Below are 25290 nucleotides of genomic sequence, written 5' to 3'. Positions count from 1 at the left end.
TTTTTGTTATATTTTTGGAACCCTCCATTTTTTTTTTAATTTACAAAAAACCATTTTAACAGACCTTACGATGTAATCTATCAATATTTCAGTCATTTTTCTAGCAACTCTCAATATGTTATATGTTTTTGGAAAGAGGATTTCCAGACCTTTTGAATGATGTATATAAGTCTATTGTTTAAACAAATTAAGTGTAGGTTTTTATCCCACAAATCTTGAAAAAGTGATTTTTTCCCCAATTTTTTCAATTTACCCAATTTTTTTTGCAAAATAAAACAAACAAAAAATAAAGTAAGGTTATATTCTGAAAGAACATACATTTAGGCACAAATTGGCGTATTTTTTTTATTGAATTTGACCAAAACTGCGGAATCAATGCTATATTTTCGTAAATAGAAAATGTGGCTTTTCATGGTGTGAATTGCAAGGTGCACAATAGGGTGTTCGTTATTTTAAAATAATAAGAATTTCTATGCTCCTAGGATCTTATATGGTTGGAAATTAACTAAAAAAAGTATTCCCCAAGTTTCAAGTCTCTAACTTATTTCTAACCCGTGCCGCCAAGCGGTTGAAATTTCTTATGGGAATAACATGGGGTTTCTTGGACCTTGTTCGATCAATTTTAAATTCGAGCCAAACCATTCGTTCAAAAAATTTAAAACTTTACAGACTCAAATTTAATAAGTGTAGCTATCATGTGAAAATTTTTCAGATTTTTAATTGTTATAATTTTAGAGATTTAGCTTGGTAAAAAAAGTCATTTTTTCAGACTTTTTCAAAAATCGCTTTTTACCCGTTTAATGTCAAAAATTTAAAAAAACATACATTTTTATTCACAAATAAGCGTAGTATGTATATTTAAAATTTATATTTAATTCAAAGTTATATAATTAACTAGTTTTTTATTTATTTACTACAGTACTTTTTCTTAAATCGGGAACACGTTTTTTGAATATCGATGTGACTTGAAAAATGAATACACAACTAATTTTTTATATAACTATGAATTGAATTTGCATTTTAAATAAACAGCTATGCTTATTTGTGAATAAAAATGTATGTTTTTTAAGTTTTTGGCATTAAACGTGTAAAAAGCGATTTTTGAAAAAGTCTGAAAAAATGACTTTTTTTACCAAGCTAAATCTCTAAAATTATAACAATTAAAAATCTGAAAAATTTTCACATGATAGCTACACTTATTAAATTTGAGTCTGTAAAGTTTTAAATTTTTTGAACGAATGGTTTGGCTCGAATTTAAAATTGATCGAACAAGGTCCAAGAAACCCCATGTTATTCCCATAAGAAATTTCAACCGCTTGGCGGCACGGGTTAGAAATAAGTTAGAGACTTGAAACTTGGGGAATACTTTTTTTAGTTTATTTCCAACCATATAAGATCCTAGGAGCATAGAAATTCTTATTATTTTAAAATTACGAACACCCTATTGTGCACCTTGCAATTCACACCATGAAAAGCCACATTTTCTATTTACGAAAATATAGCATAGATTCCGCAGTTTTGGTCAAATTCAATAAAAAAAATACGCCAGTTTGTGCCTAAATGTATGTTCTTTCAGAATATAACCTTACTTTATTTTTTTGTTTGTTTTATTTTGCAAAAAAAATTGGGTAAAGTTGAAAAAATTGGGGAAAAAATCACTTTTTCAAGATTTGTGGGATAAAAACCTACACTTAATTTGTTTAAACAATAGACTTATACAGGGTGTCCCACAGTCACCGCCCCAAATGAAAACCATGGACTCCTGAGGTCATTTTAAGTCGAAAAACTTAAGAGGTAATTTTCTCGTTTTCGTCCCGTTTTCGAGTTACCACGGTTTTTATGATTTTTGCTCTCTTGTCCTTTAACTGGCCTTATCTTTGCCAAACTACGTTTGAATTGAAAGATTTTTTTTGCAACCAATCAAGAATTTATTGCAATTTAAGTTTGTCTCAAAACTTTTTTTTATGCGGACAACCGTTTCTCCACAATTTTGCATCAAACACAATTTTCTTCGTTTTTTAAGTTGTTTTTTACACTTTCATATCATTTAAGTCAAAAAAACACGTTAATGAGTATAAATTTTTGGTGCTTTTTATTAAAGCCCAGTTTATTTTCATAACAAAAATAAGTTTTATTTCATAAAAAAGGCTACTGAAAGTAATTAAAAAAAAAAACAAACTGAGTGAATTAAAAAAAAAAAATAATTTTTCAATACAAAATTAATTTAAATGAATTAAAACTTTTTCTGACTTTTATCTATTTGTTCTTTTCTTAACCACAATTGCTCAGAAAAAGTTTTTAATTCATTTAAATTAATTTTTTATTTAAAAATTATTTTTTTTTCATTCACTCAGTTTGTTTATTTTTTTTTAAATTACTTTCAGTAGCCTTTTTTATGAAATAAAACTTATTTTTTTTATGAAAATAAACTGGGCTTTAGTAAAAAGCACAAAAAATTTATACTCATTAACGTGTTTTTTTGACTTAAATGATATGAAAGTGTAAAAAACAACTTAAAAAACGAAGAAAATTGTGTTTGATGCAAAATTGTGGAGAAACGGTTGTCCGCATAAAAAAAAGTTTTGAGACAAACTTAAATTGCAATAAATTCTTGATTGGTTGCAAAAAAAATCTTTCAAATCAAACGTAGTTTGGCAAAGATAAGGCCAGTTAAAGGACAAGAGAGCAAAAATCATAAAAACCGTGGTAACTCGAAAACGGGACGAAAACGAGAAAATTACCTCATAACTTTTTCGACTTAAAATGACCTCAGGAATCCATGGTTTTCATTTGGGGCGGTGACTGTGGGACACCCTGTATACATCATTCAAAAGGTCTTGAAATCCTCTTTCCAAAAACATATAACATATTGAGAGTTGCTAGAAAAATGACTGAAATATTGATAGATTACATCGTAAGGTCTGTTAAAATGGTTTTTTGTAAATTAAAAAAAAATGGAGGGTTCCAAAAATATAACAAAAATATTTTTATGCATTATTCGACCATACGAACAGCCTACACTATGTTATTTCTCGGGTGTATTTTTTTTTTTATTTTGTAGCACAGTGTTATCATCTTTACAGGAGTTTTCTTTATTCAATAACTTCTGCTTCTTGAAATTTTAAAGTGTAAGGTATTGATATGGTCACCAATTAATGATAATTTCGTTACCAATTTTTAATTACTGAAGTTAAGTTTCGTTGGAATTCTACTTACCCTATCAATTAACTTCATCGTTGAATAATCACAGTAAAAGTTCAAAAACATAAGATCAATTTTTTTTTTATCATTTGTAAAGACCTGTATGTACGTTCAAGCTATGAATGTAGGTATGACAGCGGTTTAATTAACTACACCACCACTTTATGTAAAGGCTTCAGAACGCGATTCACCTACTTTAGGTAAAGTCTATTAGCACACTTGTAGTATTGCAAAGTAATTTTATTCACCTTACCCCAATTAGATTTTTCACTCATGCGTAAAACCCTCCATTTAATTAGGTTGCAAAATTAAGGAACTCTAATTACCTATACGATTTAATATTTACATAATTTCCATCTACCGTTTCGTATATATAAATGAATATAAACAAATAAACAGGAGCATAAATATATTTCCGTCCTTTTCTTACTTGATTACAATAATATATACCAAGTGTACGAGTATACCCAAGCTCCAAGAGTGTTATCTGTAGGGGAAATAAATTTTCATATGCATGGGAAAATAAAACTTAATAAATTCTGTAAGATTTATGCGTATCCATGAAAAGTACGATGAGTATATTTTCACGTATAACGGTAACACCATAATAATATGAGGCGAGGATGCCTGCAAGCAACAAACTTTTGTTGATAAATTTTGATTTAAGGCCAGATTTAGTGTTGTTGGTAATAGGTGGATTGGTAATGCGGATATCTTTGTGAACATTGGATTAGTTGTGTCGTGGTACTTCAAAAGTCACAAATTTCTTGGAATTGGAATGCGGTTGTAGGTATACAAGTTCATTATACGTGCGATACCTCTGCCCGCACGTGCATATAATAACAGCCCAGTAGATTTTGATTATTATATCCTCATTGATATTCTATAAGGTGGGAATCATTTGGAAGGAGAACGAGCGTAAGCTTTAATTTCCGATTTTTCTATTAATGCCTTCGTGCAGGAGGTGTTCGATTTCAGGTTAAGTCCTTTGTTTAGACGTAATTCTGAGTTGAATATCAATTTTTTTTGTTTGAAAATTAAAAGTGATAATGGAGACAGAGTAAAATTGTAGTTTTTTTTTTGATAATTCTTTATAAATAATTTTCTAATGTCTCAAAAAATAGTTATTTCAGATTTAGATAAACTTTGAAATAAAAGTGCGTTATGATTTTTTTTGCAAAAGCACATCAAAAATAACATTTTTGGATTTAAAAAAAAATTGAAATTAAGTTTTTGATAAATAAAATTTTTGAAAATAGGATATTGATTTTTTTTTTAATTTTGGGTTTGGGTGTTGATTAAAAATTACTACAATATAGGCATACCAACTTTTTTAAAACGATTTTGAATTTTTTTCTAAAAATGCATTTTAATAAAAAAAAAATCAGATTGCACACTTTCTTGTTGCTCAAATTTATTTTAGATGTTATTTTTTGCCTTTAAAGGACGAATTTTACATTTTTGACGTGATAACGTCTTATAAATCGAAGTACAATGGCATCCACCACAAAAAAGTGACGCCATTTTCTAACGTTCCACTCTCGCACTTTCGCAGTGCGGCAAAAATTTCAATTAATAATTAAAAATGAACTATTAGAGATACAAAAATCTTCTATAACTTATTTGGAAGATAATAACCTAAAGCTTAATCCAAACGAAGGATTTTTAAAAATTCCGTCATTTAATAGGATAAACAGGGGTAAAACGGAAAGATGAACGCGTAGTTGTAGGGAGTTGATTTTTTTTGCTATAGATAGATGAGACTAATTTAAGAATAACTGCATTTAAGAAAATATTCTAAAAAATTTTGAACGTTGTACACGTGTTGGGGCTATGACAAAATGATGATTTTGGGAAAAATTTTTTTTGACAATTCTAAAGGTCCCAGGTGAAAGATGAGGAAAAAAAAATTAGGTGTCTAATACAGATTCTTTTCCAACACTCTGCGTTTCGAAATATGAATTTTTGAAAAACACCTTGTTTTTGAGGGGTATTTTTAGGTAGTTTTTGATTTTTAGCTTTTAAATTTATAGGACATGTAGGTTTTGGCCTTATTCAAACATGTGCAAATTGGAATCGTTTAGTGAGTTTTGACTGAATAACGAAGGAAACAAGTTTTAAAAAAACACCGTTTTTAACCGATTTTCATCGTTTTTTATTTTTATCTTTTTTTCTTTAATAAATACAGGAATAAAGTATATAGAATAATGATAGACCATGACCACTACTAAATGTGTGCGAAGTTTCAATTATTTTCGTAAACACAATTTTGAAATAACCGTAAAATAAAATTTTAGAATTCAACAGGTTATAACTTTTGACCAAGACCATGAGCATCCTGATTCAATTCCCTTTCATTTGGTATATCACACATAACGGTAGTCTACTACAAGCTACACAATGTTAAATCAAGAAACTTGCGAAAAACCTCAAAACACCAATGGAGATCTGTTGCCCTACGAACAGCCACCAGTGTGGGAAGTACCGTAACCTCAGTCTGGAAATTCGACATGGTTGACTTTAAAAAATTCTAACTTCACTTGTAGGCATCTTTGAAATGAGATTGATACGTCATATGAAAAGTGAAATAATAAACTTTCACATGGTATAACATTTTGTATAGGTTGTCAAACAAAAAAATTGATTCCATAGCGTGAGAACATAAAAATAAATGTTTTTTTTTTGTTTTTTTTTTTTAATGAAATTTGGTTCAAAAAATTCTAGCTCTTTTTGTAGATCTCTCATAGACCTCATCGGTATATACATTTTGATCTAAGACAATAAGCTTTCAGATGGTATAAAATTTTTTATAGATTGTTAGAGAAAAAACGGAATTAATGACGTGAGAAGATAAAAATTCATATTTTTTTGCTTTTTTTCGATGAAAATGATTGTTTTCAATAAATTATTTTTATACTTTTTGCGCATTATAAAAATTTAAGTATGGCTTTATATTTATATATCACATGATATAAATTTTTTATAGGTTGTCATTGAAAAAAATTGATTCAATAGCGTGAGAAGATAAAATTATATGTTTTTTTGCCTTTTTTGATGAAAATTGATCGAGTTCAAAAAATTCAAGCTCTTTTTGGAGATGCTTAATAGACATTATCGATATATGTATTTTGAGCTGAAGCAATAAGCTTTCAGGTGGTATACAATTTATTATAGGTTGTTAAATATCAAAAAAAAATGAATTTTTGGGTGATGGAAATGATTTTTTCAATTTTTTCATAAGAAATGATTTTTTCAATTTTTTCATAAGAAAAGATTGTTTTTAATTAATTATTTTAATACTTTTTGCGCATTGTAAAGATTTAAAAATGGTTTTATTCTTTAGAAGAAATATGTATTTGGTATAATTTTTTTGTAAGCTTTTAAAATAAAAAAATTAAAATAACGAGAAAAGAAAAAAGGTAATTTTTTTTAGCTTTTCCTTGAAAATTATGATTGTTTGAAATAAGTAAACGCTTCAATGGACTCATTTTAAACAAAAGCATACAACCTGTTTTCTGACGACTTTATCACGTAAAATCATCGTCCGTAAACCGGCTTTACAGACAACCTCTTTTTTTTTTATTGGTACTCAGTATATTACTGAGTAAATATTTTATGCTCTAAACAACAACCAAGCGATTACTTTTATTTATTATTAATAATCCTTAATAGTTGAAGGGTTAAAAAAGTATAATTTTAGAAAAAAATGTAAAGCAACAAATAAAAAACTTCTGTTTATCCTTAGCAATCGTTTGTACAAAATTTTACTGAGCTAAGTACTGTTTTACCAAAAAAATAGCATCATTTAATTTCTTATACTTTCACTTTCATTGTTTGCTTATTAGTGGTCAACTTGCGTGGAATGACCCTTAGGCTCCGTGATCTTTATAAATTGTGTGTACAATTTTGAAAATCCTTTATGGGATCAGAGAATGGTCTCAAAAAATCAATAAATTTGTTTAGTTGGTCGGTCAAAAATTGTTTTTTAATGTTTTTTTGAAAGATAAATATAGTACGTATACGTCACAGTGACCTCCGAAATAGCAGTTTTTTTAATTAATATTTCGCACGGTAAATAAGATCAAACTATTGCTAAGGAAAAAGAAACGTTATGTAGTCTAAGATGAAGGGCATACAAAATAAATGCTCAAGGAAAATAGTTCAGTACTTTGATACAATTTCTATCAAAGTTTTACGGAATTCAAATCTTCTATAATAAAAGATTAAAGAGTGTAGGATTTAAAAGAGTCACCCTACATTTATTGTTGCGCTTATTATCTTTTTTTTTTATTTTATATTTTTGTATCAATTGTAAAATATTAGTTCTGTTGACATTTATTATGACACTGTGCATCTTAAACAAACTAATTTTCCAACAGAAATGAGACTCGAGAAATGCCATAATTAGAAATGACTCAGTCCGCAGAGACACATCATCTAAAACCGACCACCTCCCTCGCTGCCATCAGTAACACACAATGGAAAATGCTAAAAGTGTTAATTTTCTAAAGGAGTATAAGGAGCAAGGAGAAAGAATACTCAATTCCCCACCACCCTCCTTTATTTTTTTCTTTATTCCTAATGTAGGTATGTGAATAATTTTCCCCAGCATGCACTTCTGTATATCTGCATTTTCATACTTAACAGAATATCAGGAACTCAGGACTTTGTGATGCGCTTCAAACTTGTTGGCGTCACCTACGACGATTCATTGTTGTGGGTCGTTGTCGTCCTCGTCGTCGTCGGCGGCAGGCGGTACGCTCGGGGGAGTCTTTGGCTTCTGCTTCAGCTTCGGTGGGTCGTCGTCGTCGTCTTCATCTCTATCGCTTGCCATCGTCGTCGTGAGAGTATGAGGAAATTGAATTTTCGTGGTGATGATGGTGACAAAGCAGAAAATGAGATAAGGAAAGCTCTCTTGTGATGCGAACGAACACTTTGTTGACAAAGAATTTTCCATTCTATGTGCTCTTTTCCGTTGAGACCACTCTTGGGTGCTTCATGTGTGTGTGTGTGTATGGATATATGAAGTAGATGGGTTTCTTTTTTTCTTGAAGGTAGTGTGAAGATTAATTAGGGCATTATGATGTCTTTTTTGAGTGCGAATAGATTCTTTTATCTAAAATCGTCCTTGAGGTAAATAATACCAAAATGTAGATAGATATGTTGGTATATGTGGAGCCTGGCGAAAAAAGCAAAAGAAATCTTGATTGTTTTCCATCTGTTATTGATACTCTCTCTATAACAATGAAGAAGATGAGAATCGCATTTCCTTGGCTTATATGGGATTTCATTAATTACATAGATTGTAGGTATACAAGATATTATCGTGTCATATCAATAATCTCGAAGTGATAATTTTAATTGAATCTTTTGATCTTCATTAGATTACTGTGTGAAAAAGTATATTGATACCATTGAAAATTAGAACAGTAACAAGGAATATTAATTTCCTTATATGGCAAAAATGAATTTTTGTTTGAGTTGAGTGTTTTAGGTCTGAGATTTATTAATTCGAAATAAAATCACTCGACTTTAGTCGCAAGGCGTTCACCAGAGTTTCTTGTCTAGCCCAGTCATTTTAGTCATTTTTAAGCCCAATCTGCGGAAAAATTCCTACTGGGCTGAATTTTGGTATACAGCTTAATGACGGCTTTGTTTTGAAGATGTGAAAAATCGACATTGATATCGTGTCCGCGTTAAGAGTTATAGGGGTCAAAAGGTCACAAAAACTGGTTTTTCACGATTTTCAGCAAAACGGTAAGTCTTATCAAAAAATTTTCAATGCAAGAATTGTAGACCAGATTATTATATATAAAAAGTGTCATGACACTTTTTTTCCTAAGACCCACCGTTTCTTAGGTATAACGATTCAAAAAGTTGAAGTTTAGTTGTAATCGTCATAATCCTATTCCTGAAAAAAAACTCCTAACTGAAAAGTTCCTGAAATTTCATTATTTTTTTAGCTTGAATTTCGTTCCTCAACTGTTAAGAATATGGGGAAACCAAAAAAAAATGGAAATTTTCGCTATTTTTCCGATTGGGGCCCTTCTCCCGAAACCATTTCCCTGGGAATTTTTGTTTAGAATATGTCTGAAAATATACAGGGTGTGCAATATAGAGAATGGACAACCCTAACCCAACAACCCTAACCCAACATATATTCTGTGATGGTTTAGACAAAATTAGGGTAGAGCTACCTAAAATAAAGGAAGTTTAAAAAATAAAATCCAATTGCAGGAAAAAAAATATTAGAATTTATAATCATAGGAATAAAAACTTTTATACAAGTTGATGAAACAAAACTTCTCTAATTTTTTCTTGTGCAAGGGACTATTAAAAAAATGCAATAACAAAACTTAATGTATCTATATATTTTTTTTTTTAATTTCTGTACATCAGAAGAAAAATGAAAACAAAAAATTGAGACTAAAAATATTTTGATTTTGAGCGAAATACATAGATACAAACGCCAAAATTTCCAATCACATTGGGAGCAAAAATTAATTTGAAAAAAAAAAAAAAAAAAAATTAGAATGAATAGAAAAAAAGAAGTTTTTAAAAAAAAAATTTCACAGCGATGTAATTCGTTCTTAATACTATCCAATTACCACAGATTTGACAAAGAGTTAAAAAACTACAATGTACATCAACAACAACAACAGCGAATTCAAAAATCAATAATTCAGCCCAATTAAATGCCGTCGGGAAATACTTATTATGGTCTAAAAAGAGCTTAGATAAATTCAAAAGGCCGCATTAATATATGTATAAGGTCGATAGTGGAGCTGATGTTACTGATAAAGTAAACTGTCAAATAGACTCTTGTTTATGTTTAGTTAGTTAGTTAGATTGACCTCCTGGTACAAGCAAATGCAAAACCACCAGCATTCAGTTGGCCTTAGAAATGGAACAATACAAAACCGGGAGGCTTGCCGCCGATTTCTGAGGTCAACCCGGCGAACCCCACAGGCGGATCACTAGTGTGAAGCAGTTACGTGGGATAGTTATGATCCCCTCGACATCGAGATCATAACAGCGCCGAGAAAAAGGAAGAAGAAGAAGTTAGATTGACTTTTCAAAAAGTTCTCAGCAAATCGAAAAAACTAAAAGTAAAATTGTGATTTTTCATACGATTTTCAGTTTTCATTCATCGGTTTTGAAGGCCCGATTTGTGGGATCCATTTGTAATTAGTTTGAAAAGTCACTCCTCAAGTGATATCAATGTTTCAGTCCCTTATAGTTAGAATACTACTCAAGAATTACTCCTTCAATTTTCCCTGTTTAACTATTGGAAATTAGTTTAATTAATTTAGTTTGGTCAATTTAATTATTTTCAAAGTTTTAAGTAAATAAAGTAAATACATTAGGAAAAAAAAAACAATCGTTTATATTGTTCACTGTGGCGTATACGTACTTTTTATTTGTATTTATATTTAATTTAATATGTACATAGTAAAAATGAAAATTTATGAAGAAATATGTTTGAGATACAATGTATTCCCATTTAAAAGTGGTACCCATATTAGGGTGGAGTGAAACTGCGCTTTTTTTTTTCTTCTTGTACATTGCAGGGACGGATGTCATTAGTCATCAAAAAAAGAGGATTCACAACGCCCTTGAAAATTTACATGCTTGGTGGAAGTAAAGTACTGGGAGCAATTTGCCAAAAAGAGGGAGCAATGTGCCAAAAAGCTAGAGCGTGTAGGTTCGATCGAGACAAGAAAAAAATCATATGGGGGTCTATTCCCCTTCGTTTAGCGGGGAGGGGCAATTTAAAAAAAAAAAAACTACTTAATTTGAAAAAAAAAATTATTAAAAATCAACCTCGTCTTCTTACAAGAATATTTAATATGGCCATTTTCTGGTACAGCTTTTGAAAAATTAATTTTCAAAACCAAAATTTTGAAAAAAAAAAAAAAATTTTAAACAAATTTTTTTCAAAATTTCATGTAATTAAGTACTAATTAAGTTTTTAAAATTCGATGCTCTTATTTGTTTTTGAACAAAAACAGAAAACCGCATCCAAAAACATCTTGTCATTTTCGAGAAATTAACAAAAAACCAAAAATTTCTTTATATTTTGTTTTTACGTGGCTGGATCATGGGGGTTGGGGTTGCTCGCCGCCCATGGATTCTTACAGTAAGGGCCTTAAGTCAATAAAATCGCAATTTTTTTTAATGAAAATTGAACAATAAATAATAATTTACATGTTTTTCGAATCAAAACAACTGAGTAAAACAATAAAAACTCTAAAAAATCCATATATTAACCTTTAGGGTTTTTTGATTTTTTTTTTTCAAAAGACTTGTGAACCCTCTAAAATTTCTTTGATCGATCTGAAACTTGTTTGCCGTTATTTAAGTTCCAAACGGCAAAGAAATACGCAAATATGTATGTTTAAGTTAATCAACTTACAGAATTGTCAACAAATCAGTTAAAATTAAAACGATGACGTATTATGGTTTGGAATATTGTTCTCCTTATTTTTATCTATTTTTATTATAAAAATGACATCAATTTTCGAAACGAAACTATTTTCGTTTTATTTGAAGTAATCTGGACCCTGGTAATAAGCTCATTTAATAGGATAATTTTATCCTCTACAAAAATGTTATTAAAGGTTTTTATGTGTTTAAATTAATCTCAAACAATTTATATAGTGAAAACAAATTTAATTTCCCCTAAAAAAAATGTGTCCTAATTTAAAAGTCCTATTAAATATTTATACTGTTTCAACTTCCACAACCTATCACCACACTGTCCTAAAACTATTTACAAAAATATATAATCATACAAATTGCTATCATCAAAAATAACAACTTAATTTCGCAAAATGATAACAGAAAAGCCCTATAACATTTAATTCCCTGTCATAAATTATGTTATGTCAGTAAAAATATCAACACAAAAGGAACAAATGAAAATAAATGAAAACTTCTCCACTACCACTATACCAACTATTAATATTCTCAAAAATCACATGAATATTATATAAGGAACCATCTTCTTCTTCAAAAAAGGACTTCTTCTCGTCCTAGATACCGCCACAGTAGACAAATAAATTATGATAAGAAATAACAAAAAAAAAAAAAAAATAACAAGAAAAGATTTCATTTCTATGTGAAAAGATGTCCTGTCACAATGTGACAATATCACAATGTTTTTTTTTTTTTTTCATTCATTGATATATTAAAATATTTCTGCAAAAGTTCTAAGGCGCGCTACAAATGAGCTCAAACAATAAAAAAAAAAAAATCAAAAAGTGAAATATCACTGATTTCTTGATATCTCTCTGATGTTCTTGTAAACAAGGGTTTTATTTTGTGTTTTTTTTTCTCCCCCTTTTGCGATGCATATTGAAAAATCTCTGAAGCTGAACAACCCCAATAACAAACTACTACTATTTTTTTTTTCATCCCTTCCTCAAGTACGTAGGCGCCATTATAACAAAGAATATTCTCCCCCCAAAAATGTATCCTCATATAATTACAATTTCGAATCTCAAAGGGATCCACTGATCCGTTTCCATATCGAACCGTTATATTACAGTGGGAGCTCTTCCACTGTATAATACAAACATAAAGCAATAACAAAAAAAAAAGTAAAAACAAACTTTTTTATTGTTGTTTGTGTTGCAGAGTAAAAAATGTAATACTTTTACTATACTCTTGGACCATCACAGACACAAGAGTAGAGCTCTGATATTGTGCCAGAAAAAAAAAAAAACGAAAAAGCCTCTCCCTTTTTCAAGTGGATTGGTTTCGAAAACGAACGAAAAACAAACCACCCGCGAAAATATAAATAAATATATGCACCCTATAACCCTTGCTAGCCCCATTTTTGTCCCTTTGACAGAACTGCTGCCATCAGCAATGGCATCGCCATCAATGTGTGTGTGCTTGTGGAGGCAACCAAAACGTTTGAAAAAATAAACCCAAGTTGAAAAATAGTTTTCTCTAAGCCGAAACATTAAGATAACCCAACGTCCGTCGTCCGTCTGTCCTCGTTCTGGCATCAGCAACACAGGATCAGCCTCATCACCGAATATACCACCCCCACAATGAGTTTGAAATTCACAAACCTTAGCATAAAAACGAATGCCATATCAGGATCCAGCATCCAGCAGCAGGACGAAAAAGAGAACAAAACTAAATAAACACAATATATAGTCGGTATAAATGACAATTCCACCTTGTGTGCGCCTTTTTGACGGCAGTCTTGCAGTTCCGTAACGGTAGGATAAGCCTGAGGATATAGCACCACAACAGGCACATCACATCAGGCGGATATGCTGGCTCTAGCGAGATGGTAGATGGGTGGGTGTATAGAACACAGAAAGGAAAGGATACACGCTCTGCTGATGAGGAGCAAACTGTCCTAGAAAAAGAGATTTCTTTTTTTTTTTGTGTTTCATATAAAAAAAAAAAAATTGGGGATGAAGTGTCTTGAAGGGAAAAAAGGCACACAAAAATATGAGATACGTTTTAGCACCCTTATAGTTTTGCAAAGTTATGATGTGTATGTGTGTTTTTTAGGTGTGTGAATATTGAGTGAGCGGTAAATCAATATCTGGTGTCTTGCCAAAAATGTTGCCTCAATCTTCACCCAGCATCTTACTCGTATTATGGAAAAAAAAAGGAGAAGAAAAAATAAAACATAATAACGACAAAAGAAAGGAGCACAATTCAGTCGCCTAGCCGTGCCGATCCGAAATCATCGACAAAACCAAAACTAAATCGAGCCGCCTGTCGGGCCATCACCATTACCACCCCTGACTACCCCAACCCGAAATTGGGTGCCTTCTGGGCGGGAGCTTTAGTCGTATACTCGTCGTTGTCGTAATTTGGGGGCTAATAGAAATATGACAGAAACTACGTTGAGTTAACAAATTTGTGTTGGGCCTTAAGTGCATGTCCTAGTTTTATCATCCTTTTTTTCTGTTTTTTTTTTTTTCTTGCTCATTTCAATTCACTTTGAAAATCGAATTCCTTTTTGTGGCAAAAAAAAAGATAGATTTTTGGGTCTTTTCTCGACAGTATTTCTATGTTCTAAGATGGAAGATATGTGTGTCGTCGTAGTCGTCGTGGTTTTAGGTATCTATCTTTCTTTTAGTGACGTCGTCGGCTCGGCGTCATTGTGTTCTAAAAATAAAAGCCACATTCTTCGATTTGTTTTTTGTTGGATGGCACCACCACCAACCATCACTAGAGGATAAATTTTGGGAATATTTTTAGGGTAATTGTGTTCTTTTTTAAAGTTTTAGTTGTCACTTTAGCCCGAGGGAAACAAACAATATTCCACTTTTTTTTTGTTTTTTTTTTGCACCCGTCGATATATAGAACGCGGGGGTGAAATAGGTATAATATAAGTTTATTTAATTGAATTCTAGTCTGCAACATTGAGTAGCTTTGGAGGAGTAGCGTATGGCAACATAGAAGACGGCGACATTCGAAGATGAAAAAAAAATTAAAACTTAAAGAAATGATTTCTTAATTGGATTTCAATGGGGTAGATGAAATGAGAAAGTTCGAGTGATTTAATTAGCAATTTCAAATGATAGCTTTTTTTTTTTTGTAAAAGCAAAGGATATTGAATTGGAAGTTAAATTCATTGCTTAAGGAGGATGGAGAAAAATTAAACAGTTTAACAAGAAGTGGCCTAGTTTTTAAAAGGGGATGTTATTTTTATATAGTTGGTATATTTTATGCCTTGAGTTTTACTTTTACTTTATATTTGATAAAAAATGAGTTTCAGACATTGAACATTGTACTAACCAAAAAATGTATGTTTTTGTTTTATGTTGTATTTAGCAAAACCAACATTATCTGTTTAATTCAGAGGGACACTGTGGTGTATGTGTAACTTTTTTACTTGCTCTATAGGGCAAGTATTGGTTTCGTGTAGAAAAAAAAAATCGAGGTTTTAATCAAAACCAACATTACGATGATGGAGAAGATCAAAAAAGTGGTTTTCGTCATGCTGTCCGTCGATCTGTGCGTCCATCTGTACATGGAGCTAGGGCCTAAACGGATGGATGGATTTGCTTGAAACTTGGTACAGATGATTTTTACGTAATTCCCTAGGACAATTTTTTTTATTTTTTTAATATCTCCAATTTAACGCATATCTCCCATATAACATTTTCGAGGTATTTCAAATTTCTCGAAAACGGCTCTAACGATTTCGTTTAAATTTGGTGTGCGCAGTACTCTTATTGATTCTAACAAAACTGCGTTTTTAGTTTTTCTCAAAAAATGCCGAGAACGGAAATATGGCGTTGCCGTTTTTCAAAAATTGACATGTTTTTTAAGTTCATACATTTCATCAAAGCATACGTCAATTTTTTCAAAATTTACAGACATCATAGGTATTGAAGTGTAAAATGAAAAAAAAAATTTAAAAAAAAAGTTTTTCAGAAAATATTTAAAAAATTGAATTTTTTTAACTTTCGATTTTTTTTTTCTCCACAAAATCTTAAATTTCCAATAGATATTTAAGATAAAGATGCTTTGAACTACAAGAGCAAGTACGTGCGACCCAGTCGTGCATTTTATTTTTAATTGTTTACTTTTCTTGAGGAGTTAATTAGACAAGTTGATCTTTGATGTCTATTTTCTGTCTCTGCATGGAAGTAAGAAAATAGGAGTTTTAACCTTTTGTAAATCATGTTTTATGATTTTGCTTGGAAATTTAAAAAGCCAAATCTATGAAAACTATAAAATTGGACGTTGGCAAATTTAACTTTATTTTATTTACGGTTTTTTTTTTATACAGGTTTTGTGTTTTTGCACACTTAATAATCCCTAAGAGTTTGTTTTTTGTTGTTATTTAAAATGAAAAAAAAATTCTTAAGATTTATTTAATGGGCAAAAACAAAAGCGCAACCTTAATTTTGTTTTTCTATTCCGTTCATCGTATCATTGGGAATACACAACCAATTTCTTACGTCAAAGTACAATAACGCAAATCTTATCAAAATTTACAAGTTTCAAAATTTCTAAAATTATTAAATATTCAAAATACCTAAATGTTTTTTTTAGTTTGGTCAAAGAAATACCTCAATTTAAACTTATATAATTTTACTGATCCCAATCTTATATCCTAAAGAACTCAAAAAAAGTTTGAAGAAAAGAGTTTAGTAATACATATGCCTTTAAATAGCGAAAATTGGATCAAAAAGAGTAAAAAAAAAAAATAATTAAATGCACGACTGGGTCGCACTACTTGCTCTTATAGATAAGAGTGCCTAAGTATTACTTTGTTAGTATACATTAAAAAAAATAATCATTTTTATCAAAAAACAAAATCGACTTCCATGGCTTAAACTGGGTTTTATGGTTTTTCTAATAGTTCCTATGGCCAGAACTGAACGAAATTGAAATGGGACCACATCGCAGTTAGCACCTTTCCAATCCTCCTCCTCCTCCTTTTTGGAAGTCGGTAATAATATTGTTTCATTTTTTTTTTCTGGTATCGTAGTGATCGTAGTGATTTGAAACAAGATTCAACTTATTATAACTTTTTTGTTTTAATAGATAGATGAATGAAATTCGTACTGTAGATAGGTAATTAAATAAACTATAATTGTACAAAATTTCAATTAATTTCATAGCAAAATTCTGAGATAACGGTACAATGATGTTCTTTTTCTACACACGTTATATCTTTTGATCTAGTGCACATACAAATTTGATTTTACTTTAATACGCAAGCTGATAACATAACCTTTCATTTGATATATCACACATAACGGTACGTGCTCTAAAAGTTACACAATCCTAAATTGAAAAATACCTCAAAACAACTGTGGAGATCTGTTGCCGATGACCAGCCACCAGTGTAGGAATTACCGTAATCTAAGTTTCAAATTTCGACATAGTTGTCTTTAAAAAATTCTTACTTTTTTTGTAGGCATGGTAGAAATATGATTGATACGTCATATAAAAATTGAAATAAGCTTTCAGATGATATAAAATTTATCATAGGTTGTCATTTAAAAAAATAGATTTGATGAGAGAAAAAAGATTGATTTTTGTACTTTTTTGATGAAAAAATTGGTTGGGTTCAAAAAATTCTAGCGCGCTGTTTGTAGATGTTGTATAGACATGGTCGATATAAGTATTTTGAGCTGAAATAATAAGCTTTCGGGTGATATAAAATTTATTATTGGTGGGTGGATTCAAAGGTGATAGAATAAAAAAAAAGGTAGACTTTTTTAATTTTTTTTGCAAGAAAATGATTTTTTAAGGTTTCACTTCTACCAAGTGTGAATTGCACACATGATTTTTTTTTTTTTTTTTATTTTTTTCTTAAGTACAACAAAAAACAAATTATAAATTTAAAATTTAACAAAACTTAACAAAAATGTTGTTAAGTTAATGTTTTTTGTTAGTAAAATTAACATTTTCGGCACAATAGTAGCAATGACTTAATAACTAGCCTACAACACATCGAACGAAAATTTTTTTTAATATTTCAAAATCAATCTTTCGACAATATTTCACAAAGTTTTTAATATTTATTCCAGAAGTTTTTAATATTTATTCCAGAAAAATTATTCAAATGGATGAAAGTGTTTATTTCAAACCATTTACCATTTAGCTCAGATAGAGTCAGATAAAAATTAAACAGACAAAATTTGCGACCAAATTAATAAGAAATTTTTTGTCATTGTATTGTCATATTGGATCGTTATCTCAAGTTCAATTTTTTTCGAATGTATAACTCAACCTAATCGTAGATTAGGTACCTATATTTATAGCAAAAAAAAAAAGCCTTCAAAAGAAAACTCGATAAAAGTTAGTTTTTTGTAGATTTCAGGAGTATATGTTCAGATTTTCTTATCTCGAAAATCAAAGATTGAGATAAAACCTTCAGGGAGTAAATCAAAATATGTAAATACAAAAGTTTGATCATCAAAAATATTTTTTCGTATACAAAATTATTAAGAAATATAAAGTAGTAATATCGTACACTAGGGCGTATGCGTACTATTTTATGTAATTATTCTTTTACTGCTTTAAGTTTTAAGGCAGTTGCAATATTTTTTTTTCTTAACTAATTTTAAATAAAAAGGGCTCAAATCTTACCGCAAACTTAAGTTAAGTATCGAATGCAATTATTGAGGCGCCTTTCAAAACCTATAATACAAAAAAAAATTAAAACATAAATTATTTCGCGGCTTAGCTTATCTTTCTAACATGCAGTCTCCACTAGCGTTAAATTGAACGCAAGCTTTAAAGCATGCTTTCATTATCGCAAGTGGAGACCAATATAGCTGCTATAATTTAATAGTATGCGATAAAAAGCATGCTTTATCGCATACTTTTCATAGCATACTTTATCGCAAACAAAACTGTCATTTATTATTTGAAATATCAAATTATAACAACAATTATCAGCCAGTTGCTTTAAATTAAAAGAATATTATTTGTTTAGTTCTATAAAATGAGTGACTTGAAACTTTCTCAGGAGGAAGTGATTTCTAAAAATGGATCTACCCAAAATCTATGCTTCCTTTTTTTTTTGTTTTTATTATTGTAAGATCTTTTAGGTTTTTTAGCGCAATAATGCTCTTAATGTACCTATTCGTCGTCATTCTCTGTTATGTGTGTTTTCTTGATTTCACATTTTTTTCTCAAATAGGTATTTTATTCAACCAAATAATTTTTTTTGTTAACAAAAAATTTTATTATTTTCTTCAAAATTGTTGTTGATCGCATACTACTTTCTTCAAATCTACTTGCTTTCATTTACATAACTGCCAAATTCGGTTCAGTGAACTCAGCGCTTTCAAGATGCCTCCAGTAACAGTTTTCAAAACTGAACTTTTTCTTAAAGTCGCCAAAATTATATTAAAATCAAAGTATGACATAACAACAATAACTTTTCCACTATGAAAAAACTCGGGATCGATGACATTTCAATTTAATAGATTTTTGACATCTGTCAAATATAACAACTTAATTTAAAAAAAAAGTTACAAGTGAAAAAAAGTACTCGTGATGAGAAGTAGGTACATAATATTATTTTACTTTAACAAATAAATTTTTCAATCAACGAATTTATAAACTTCCTCAAACAATAATTTCACTCTTGTTTTTTTTTTCTTTTGCTCATTTGCCAATCGTTTCCCAAACAATAATAAACAATGTACTACCCTAATGAAGACGAAAAACCAAACTCAATATAGCTTTTCTTCAATTTATGTTGGCAGTTATTGCAAATAATTTTGCTTTTCAATAATATTTTGCAAAAATTAAAGTGAAAAATCACAAATAAAAATTCTAATTTTATTTCAATTTCTAAATACAAAAAAAAAAAAAAAAAAATAGGTACAAAAAAAGATTTAAACACTTACCGATTCCGTGGCAAAATGTAATAAATTTATTCAAATCCAATGTAAGATTAAGACGGCTTCAAGAGTGTGTACGCGTGTATGTGTTATGTTTTATTTGTAGAAGTAGTAATAGTAGAAGTTTGTTTTTATTTTATGGTTTATATTCAAGAGGAACTTATATATTTAAATAGAGAGAGTATAAGCAATAGAATTAATGTTTTCTTTTTTACATATTTTTCTTTTTTTTTTTACAAATTAATCACTTCACTAAACAAAAAATTTAATTGATTGCTTATATATATTTTTTTTATGTAAGAATTTTAATTTTAAATTTAATTTTAGTACAAAAATCAAATAAAATTATTATTTTTATTTTTATCTAACAATTTATCACTACACTTTAATTTCTTCATGATGCAGAACATTTTTTTTCGAACTTCTTTACAGAAATAATAATTGGAACTATTTTTTATATAATTTTTTAATTTCTCGAATTAAATAGTAAACAAGACTATTTTAACACATTCCTTTCACACTTGTATTCGTATCGAGAATTTTCTTTCCGTTGTCGATTGTAAATTTAATTTTTTTTTTTATGAATCTTTACAAGTTTTGCACAATTTTTCACAATAAATTTTCTTTACAATCAATAATTTCCCACTAAAATTAAAAATTAAAATTAAAATTAAAAAACACTTTTTAATTATAAATTTAATTAAAATTAAAAAATCATAAATCAAAAAAATCAGTGGAAATTGTATATGACAAAATCCCTGAAGAATTAAACAGAATAAGAGAAGGTACCCCTTTTTTTGTAAAGCCAAGCTCGTCTCGACGAAAAATATCATTTAATTCACCCTCAATGGGTGGTCTCCTAAATTGGATACATGTAATTGACCAATTGATTATAATTAGTAATTACAAAGCACAATTTTGCATAGTTTGTGGCAAAACGCAAATCACAAAGCGCAAAACTCATTATAATTTTCATTTATTTTGACATTTTCACATTTTCTAAAATCGTGCGTTTGTACAAAAGCAGACGAACAAACCACTCATTGGAAGGGAATTGAGGGGGTAAAAAAAAGAATAACAAATTCCGGAAATGATAGGATCTTTCAGGTTTCACTTATTCCCATGTCCTTATAATGGTTATTTTTGTTGTTGTTGTGTTTTTATTTGTGTTCTTCTGATATTCCTTTTTGCGTTTCCTCTCTCTGTGTGTACTTCATTTTGGGCTTGTTAGTGACATACATACGAAAAATAGGTCTGTATTTGTGTGTCATAGAGAGTAATGTAGAGTAGTCGGAAGAAAAGGCGTTGGAAATGAAATGAAGGAAATATCGAATAGTGTGTATAAGGACTTTTTGTATATTGTGTTCCATTGTATATTGTGTAAGTGGCAGTCGTTAGCGTTGTTGTTTTTGTGTGTATCCTTTCTATTCCCTTTCTTTCTTCCAACCACGACGACGACGACGAGTTGAATTTTCTTTAGATAATTATACTTGAAATAGATAGCAGGTGAAAAAGGTGAGGTATAATTCCTCCCACCTATTTCTTAGAAATTTTTCCCAAATAATAGGTATTAGAACAAAATATGACAATAAAATCGAACGAGGGTCCTTTTTTCGGCCCCCCCTCCTTCGAACTGTCTGAAGTTTTGTAAACTCGATTCATCACCAAATTAAGGGTTTGGCTATAGGTGATAGACGGGTGGTTACACCTGCATGTAAAATACCATGGATTCACAAAGGAATAGATTTCAGGTAATCCATCATTTGTAGGGCAAAAGAATAAGACGAATAAGGCCAGCAGCAGGAGAGGACGCACACGAAAGAGAAGAAAAATAAAAAAAAAGACCAACATAAATTATGGATTTCAATGCCGAGTTGAGTTGGGTCCTTCGTTGTCGTTGCTCCTCCTGCCCAACTTCGAATGGGTACACACACAATTTTTTTTTTTTTCATTTCAAAAATTTTTGTTTCATTCTCAAAATATGCATGGATATAGTATATGTTAGGGCATGGTTAAGAAGTTATGATTTAACCTATTCCCAAAAGGGAATGAAGTCGAAACAAAAAAAAAAAAAATATATAAAATATCCTTGATAATTCATTTTATTGGTTGTCTATAAAGTTTGACTGAAAAATCGATGACCATATATATAATCTAGTGTGCAACGAGTAAACTTTGATTTTTATAGGGCACCCCCCTTCCTCGAAATTTGTTAAAAAAAAAAAAATTAAAAAAAAAATAATTTCCATATTTTTCAACACAATTAATTTTTTTTTCTTTTCATATTTTGTTTGATTTATTTCATTTTGTTGGTTTGGTTTTCTCGTGGGAAAATTTCTTCTATTCACTTCACTGAATATACGACAACAAAATCGAATACAGAAAAAAAATCAGAAATTTTTTTCCTTAAAAAATCAATTCATATTTGCAAATAACTTAGATATCTTAACTCAAAATCAAATAGAAATAAAAGATTTCAAAATAATTTGCAATTAATTGTTGAAATTTTCAAGGGAAAATACAATTTTTTTCTTATTAAAATTTCTTTTTTCTTCTCACAGAACCGTTTTATATATTTTTTTTCTTTTCTTCTATATTTTCTAAATTACCGTTATCGAGATACGCTTTGGACGGTGGCCGATACTCCACTGAAAACTTTTCCTTTCAACAATTTTCTAGCTTTCCAATTTGAATATAGTGCCGTTTTTCGTGCTCTCATTTTTTTATTTCTTGGGATGTGTTTTTTTGTTTTGTTTTTGTTTGCTCTCATTGGAAAATGGGAAAATGTGTTGAAAATGGGCAGGCGCGAAAAATGTTTGTTGTGATAAAATATGGGTATTCGACACAACGTGGTTTTATCAGTGGGAAATTTATGCTAAAATTTACCAATTTGAAAGCAGTGACGTAGATTTATTTTTTAATAAATTTTTTGAAAAAAAAAAACGTTTTTTGTCATATTAAAACTGTGCTCTGAAGAAAAATGAAAGAAAACGAAATGTGTATTCTACGGGCAGAGGTGAAGATACAAAAGAAAGACAACAAAAGAAAACTCTCTGTTTAAGATATAATCATAACTGAAAACCAAAAGTTTCTTAGAAGTCTGAGATATTTGCACCCAAACCTTTTTATTCGGAGGCAGAAATTTTTGGAAATAAGTCTCGAAACAAGTTTCGGTTTACATATATGAGTTCACAGGGAACAGGCCTATGAATTTAGTTGGAAAAAAATCACAAATTTATTTTTTTCTTTCTGATTTTCGAAAAATAAAAAAATCTATGGCAAAAAAAAAATATAAATTTCCTTCAAATCCATCAAAAAAAAAAAAAATTAAAAAGTTATATTATCAAAATTTTGAACAATGCCTTCCCCAAACTAGCCCTTTAATCGACATCTTCGGGATTTCTTCGGGACATCTTCGGGACATCTTCGGGACATCTTCGGGACATCTTCGGGACATCTTCGGGACATGCTCGGCACATCTTCGGGACATCTTCGGGACATCTTCGGGACATGCTCGGGACATCTTCGGGACATCTTCGGGACATGCTCCGGACATCTTCGGGACATCTTCGGGACATCTTCGGGACATCTTCGGGACATTCTCGGGACATCTTCGGGACATCTTCGGGACATGCTCGGGACATCTTCGGGACATCTTCAGGACATGCTCGGGACATCTTCGGGACATCTTCGGGACATCTTCGGGACATCTTCGGGACATCTTCGGGACATCTTCGGGACATGCTCGGGACATCTTCGGGGCATGCTCGGGACATCTTCGGGACATCTTCAGGACATGCTCGGGACATCTTCGGGACATCTTCGGGACATCTTCGGGACATCTTCGGGACATCTTCGGGACATGCTCGGGACATCTTCGGGACATGCTCGGGACATCTTCGGGACATGCTCGGGACATCTTCGGGACATCTTCGGGACATCGGGACATCTTCGGGACATGCTCGGGACATCTTCGGGACATCTTCGGGACATCTTCGGGACATGCTCGGGACATCTTCGGGACATCTTCGGGACATCTTCGGGACATGCTCGGGACATCTTCGGGACATCTTCGGGACATCTTCGGGACATGCTCGGGACATCTTCGGGACATCTTCGAGAAATCTTCGGACATCTCGGGACAAATCGGGACATCTTCGGGACATCTTCAGGACATGCTCGGGACATCTTCGGGACATCTTCGGGACATGCTCGGGACATCTTCGGGACATCTTCGGGACATCTTCGGGACATGCTCGGGACATCTTCGGGACATCTTCGAGAAATCTTCGGACATCTCGGGACAAATCGGGACATCTTCGGGACATCTTCAGGACATGCTCGGGACATCTTCGGGACATCTTCGAGAAATCTTCGGACATCTCGGGACAAATCGGGACATCTTCGGGACATCTTCGGGACATGCTCGGGACATCTTCGGGACATCTTCGGGACATCTTCGGGACATCTTCGGGACATGCTTGGGACATCTTCGGGACATCTTCGAGAAATCTTCGGGACATCTTCCGGACATCTTCGGGACATGCTCGGGACATCTTCGGGACATGCTCGGGACATCTTCGGGACATATTCGGGACATCTTCGGGACATGCTCGGGACATGCTCGGGACATCTTCGGGACATCTTCGGGACATCTTCGGGACATGCTCGGGACATCTTCGGGACATGCTCGGGACATCTTCGGGACATCTTCGGGACATCTTCGGGACATCTTCGGGACATCTTCGGGACATCTTCGGGACATCTTCGGGACATCTTCGGGACATGCTCGGGACATCTTCGGGACATCTTCGGGACATCTTCGGGACATGCTCGGGACATCTTCGGGACATCTTCGGGACATCTTCGGGACATCTTCGGGACATCTTTGGGACATCTTCGGGACATCTTCGGGACATCTTCGGGACATGCTCGGGACATCTTCGGGACATCTTCGGGACATGCTCGGGACATCTTCGGGACATCTTCGGGACATCTTCGGGACATGCTCGGGACATCTTCGGGACATCTTCGGGACATCTTCGGGACATGCTCGGCACATCTTCGGGACATCTTCGGGACATGCTCGGGACATCTTCGGGACATGCTCGGGACATCTTCGGGACATCCTCGGAACATCTTCGGGACATGCTCGGGACATCTTCGGGACATCTTCGGGACATGCTCGGGACATCTTCGGGACATGCTCCGGACATCTTCGGGACATCTTCGGGACATCTTCGGGACATCTTCGGGACATCTTCGGGACATCTTCGGGACATCTTCGGGACATATTCGGGACATCTTCGGGACATGCTCGGGACATCTTCGGGACATCTTCGGGACATCTTCGGGACATCTTCGGGACATCTTCGGGACATCTTCGGGACATCTTCGGGACATTCTCGGGACATCTTCGGGACATCTTCGGGACATCTTCGGGACATCTTCGGGACATCTTCAGGACATGCTCGGGACATCTTCGGGACATCTTCGGGACATGCTCGGGACATCTTCGGGACATCTTTGGGACATCTTCGGGACATGCTCGGGACATCTTCGGGACATCTTCGGGACATCGGGACATCTTCGGGACATGCTCGGGACATCTTCGGGACATCTTCGGGACATCTTCGGGACATGCTCGGGACATCTTCGGGACATCTTCGGGACATCTTCGGGACATGCTCGGGACATCTTCGGGACATCTTCGGGACATCGGGACATCTTCGGG

The 25290-nt window shown here is 32.2% G+C and overlaps 1 protein-coding gene across 14 annotated transcripts in view; it reads right to left on the bottom strand.

The window, feature by feature from the left end:
• The window catches only part of LOC129912182 (potassium voltage-gated channel protein Shab), a 187777-nt gene extending 165588 nt beyond the window's left edge, over nucleotides 1–22189 (bottom strand). For 11 of the 14 annotated variants that reach the window (XR_008771765.1, XR_008771766.1, XR_008771769.1 and 8 more), the window contains exons 1-2: nucleotides 22079–22189; nucleotides 19563–20201 (exon numbers count right to left, since the gene is read on the bottom strand). The gene's annotated coding sequence lies outside the window, so the exon portion shown is untranslated. The remainder of the gene's footprint in view (nucleotides 1–19562; nucleotides 20202–22078) is intronic. The other 3 variants (XM_055990327.1, XM_055990328.1, XM_055990326.1) reach the window with 2 other exon arrangements.
• Between the last annotated feature and the right edge of the window lie 3101 nt (nucleotides 22190–25290).

The sequence above is a fragment of the Episyrphus balteatus genome, chromosome 2 (assembly GCF_945859705.1).
Source record: "Episyrphus balteatus chromosome 2, idEpiBalt1.1, whole genome shotgun sequence".
Lineage (NCBI taxonomy): Eukaryota > Metazoa > Arthropoda > Insecta > Diptera > Syrphidae > Episyrphus > Episyrphus balteatus.
This window is presented reverse-complemented; position numbering and strand designations above follow the sequence as displayed.